Here is a 4,067-nt window from a genome sequence, read left to right as displayed (position 1 = left end):
ACAAACGCTCAGAGTATGCAATTGAAGCATAGATGGTCCATTCCTCAGGCTCTACAGGAAGGACCGCTCTGATACCATAATATAACACCCTCACTACCAGAAAGTCACGCTTCCGGCTGCGCCACTTTGATAGCAAGAAGTATTACGACTACCTTATATATATACTTAATATTAAACTAGGAGCCTGTGACTCAACACCGTATCGCTGATTTCTTTTTTAATCAGAAATAAAAACTTTATCTAAAAAAAAACAAACACATAGATTCAAATACAAGACTTCTTACATAATATCTTATAATATAATATATATAAAATATACAACTCCTATCCCTCTTACAAAATTGTAATAACAAAGACGAGGGAAGAGAATAACCTAATTAATTCAATAATATATAAACCAAATGCAGTATAACTCCTCTTAATGCTTCTTCTTCCGGTTTCTGAAAAGGTAAAGCTGTAGAGGGTAAGAACCTAACCACACGGTCTCACCACGGAGTTTCAAAGTTGTCACAAGAAGATATTTAATAAGAAAACTGTTTTCAAGCTCAGTGATTATCATTGCCTTATGAATCTTTTAAAAACCAATAATTAAACATTCAAAACTTTTTCAAAAAAACAATGTTTAATCTTTCAGAAATCCAAAACCTTTCCTTTCTTAAAAGAAAATCTCAATCAGAAACCAACCACACAATCAACAACACAATCATTAATTCAGCACCAAAGTTCATTCTCAAATGTAGCATGTCAGGACAAACACAGGCGAGACAGACAAGGAAAACACAAGTAGGTAGCAATTACAGCAAACAGTTCAAGTAGCAGCTAAGAACAGTTTAGCAATTAGGTAAACCCAAACAAGTTTAAACCCAAACAAAGCATACAAATGCATATGATGCATGCCTGTCCTATGGCTGATGAGGCTCATCTGTCGGTTATCCAACCAACCCGACAAGTCTGAATTGTCCTTAGACTGTCCCCTGTCGCGCATCCCTATGAGTTTATGCATAGATTTTACATTCATACATCATTCAAACCACTCACTGGGGGCTATCCATACCCGGAAATTTATACGTGTCTGGTCACCCTTACAACGTAGGGTCAACAGAGTATCGAGATCCAACCTGGAACACGTGGTGGCAAGCCATGGTTCTTTACCCAGGGAACTCGTATCTCAGATAAACGTGCAGAAGCCACATATGTTTATTCATAATCATTCATCCATCATCATTTCCGCATTTCATTAACAATTCATATCAAACCAATCATTATTAAAGCCATAAGTCACTTTTTATTTCTCAAATCTCTTCAAACTCATAATTCAACTTTTCTCAAAATCAATTCCTTTTCAAATCTTAGTCGCTTAATATAACATTTTACAAAACTTCCAAGAGACTTTCAATCATCACCTTAAAACGGAGCTTTCTTTGTGAAGACACAAGATTTTAGGGAAGAATAACCTGCCTCACTTCTTAAACTCTTTAGAAATCCTCGGAATTATAATTACCCAAACTAAAATCATTTAAAATGGAGACTTAAAACCAAAACCAAGGCATGTAGGCCAAAAGTTCCGAACCAGTTTCAAAACCAACATTATTTAAGTCCAAAAACCCAATTTCTTTTCATTCTTAAATCGGAAACTTTTCCAAAGGCTCGGATTTGTTTAGTTAAAATTTAAAGAATACTTCAAAAGCAATGCGAAATTAAGTAATCAAAGGTCAATTTCCTTTAAAATCCGCTAAAACTCCTCCAAAGGTACTTCTTTGACCAAACCGCAAAACATAGGTCCCCTCATATTTAAATAAAACTTAAAACATAAGCTTTCCTTAAAGATTAAACTTGAATCACCTGTTTCTTAATAAATCAAGAACCAAACAATAGAACCTCTCGAATCCAATCCTTTTCTAAATCATATTTTAGAACAAAATCTTGAATTTCATAAAATTTCGGCAGCATCTCCCCTAAAACTTGGACTTTGCCACCCATTTCGGGTCCCAACCAAAACAGTATACAACCCCTTCCACGGTTCAAAACCTAATCAGTTTAAAATCAGACTAATTTCAAAAATTCATACCCTTCTCATAATTCAAGAAATCAAATCCAAACTCAATCCATTTTCAATGAACCAAACTCGTTTTCCAAATGGTAATGAAATATTTCAGCAACCAAACATATAACCAAATCAAATAACAATCCAATCCAACCACAAATACGTTCATCACAAAACAGCTCAGCAATACATAAGGCTTGTACAATCACCAAAAATACATTTATCACATTAATATCCATTTATAACAACTCCAAATCATAAAATTAAGTTCTTTGAAAAGACCCCTACCTTGATAAGCAAAACCATAACCCACATGTGTCAACTGAACTCTTTTTGCTCAGCCTGAAATCAACGGCAACTTAGGCCTCAACCCTAATTTCTTTCACAGCAAACACAGCAACTTTAACCACGGCACATAAGAACTGAACTCAACCTAAAGCATTAACATTGCAAGGACCTTAAAAATATATCACAGAATAGTGACTAAAAGAAATCATAACAGAAAAAGGCTTACTGAACCTACGAGTATCCGGGAAAACAGAACGGCGGCGATTCCGTTGACGACGCGGTAACTTGATGTCGCATGCACGGGTACTGCACTCAGCATGCAAGAACCACAACTCAGCACTACATTACCATAATCTCATTTACTCTAATAGGCTATTACGGAATACTGATTTCAAGGGTTTCAGAGACGATGAGGCTTAACCAGAAAAAAGGACTTTAGTGGCGGTTTCCAGCGGCTCAGGTGGCGTAGAGCTTCGGCAGCGGCGGATCTGACAGCGGCGGCTCCTCCACGACGGCAGCTCCCTCGCGAAAGCGTCTCTGTCCCCCTCCTCTATTCGCGGTTCGCGACAGTGATGATGTGCGGCTCGGCGACGTTGATGGCTCCAAGACGGCGACAGCGACGACTCCTGGCTACGCGCAGCAGCTCAACGGCGGCGATACGCGGTGAGGGTGATGGCGGGCAACAATGACAGTGACGCACGAGGCTCCTTCCCCTGGCTACTGGCTCTCCTTCCTCTTCTCCCTCTCTTCTCTTCTCGGCGACCACGACAGCACCGTGGCAGCGGCGCGACGGGCTGGATGGTGGTGGCGTGGCTCCCTCCCCTCTTCTTCTCCGCTGGCGCCCTCTATTTCGGGCGGCGACAGTAGAGCGGCCCTCTCTTTCCCGGCGCTCTCCCTCTCTCGGATCCACCCTCTTCTCTCGCAACCCTCACTCCCTTTTCTTTCTTTTTTCTTCTTTCTATTCTTTACTGTGAGTGTGGGTGAGTTTTGTGTGTGCGCCGTGGGTGTGGGGTGAGTGGGGTGAGGTGAGTGTAATGTTAGGGTTTGGGGTGGTGTGGGGTAGATTAGGAAATTTAAATAAAAATAGGGATAATAATGTAATTTTATAAAATAAATAAAAATAGAACAATATAACCGTGGGTGTGGGGTGAGTGGGGTGAGGTGAGTGTAATGTTAGGGTTTGGGGTGGTGTGGGGTAGATTAGGAAATTTAAATAAAAATAGGGATAATAATGTAATTTTATAAAATAAATAAAAATAGAATAATAATTGAAAACCAAATTAAATATAGAGTATCCATCTCAAAAATACCTTCTAAATACAATTTTTAAATTATTTTCATTCAAATGCTAATTTAACAAAAATTGGAGATAAGTAAATTAATTCTCCTTTATTTATAAAGTAAGGTTAGAAATCTAAATATTTAAAATTAAAGCATATAAAATATTTGCTATATTTTTTAATTAAAAGGACTCTAAATAGTAAATAAGGATTTACTCAATTTGTGTATAAAAATTTCTAAAAATATAATCTTAAATAAATATAATAGATCATAAATAATTAATTAATAACTTTTCAAAATTAGGGGTCTTACACAATTTGGGTGTATTCCGGTTATTTTTAGGTGTATTATAAAAGTAATTCGGTGCATTAGTTTGTTTGGTCTTGTTTTCCTTGATTTTTTTGAACCTGTAATTGACAGCTTTTGAATACAGTAAAGACAGTTTCATAGAAGT

The 4,067-nt window shown here is 37.5% G+C and overlaps 1 long non-coding RNA gene across 3 annotated transcripts; it reads right to left on the bottom strand.

Annotated features, from left to right (window-relative positions):
• On the bottom strand, positions 318-2,660 carry LOC110271697. 3 transcript variants are annotated; one of them, XR_002362278.1, is made up of 3 exons: positions 2,564-2,660; positions 2,333-2,477; positions 318-440 (listed from the first exon to the last, which is right to left on the bottom strand). It is a non-coding gene; the product is annotated as an uncharacterized LOC110271697 (long non-coding RNA). The 3 variants fall into 3 exon arrangements; XR_002362277.1 differs by having other exon boundaries at positions 318-454; positions 2,568-2,651; XR_002362276.1 differs by having other exon boundaries at positions 2,568-2,647.

Source organism: Arachis ipaensis, chromosome B05 (assembly GCF_000816755.2).
Source record: "Arachis ipaensis cultivar K30076 chromosome B05, Araip1.1, whole genome shotgun sequence".
In the NCBI taxonomy this organism is placed as follows: Eukaryota; Viridiplantae; Streptophyta; class Magnoliopsida; order Fabales; family Fabaceae; genus Arachis; species Arachis ipaensis.
The sequence above is the reverse complement of the archived record's forward strand: the minus strand, read 5'-3'. Positions and strand labels throughout refer to the sequence as shown.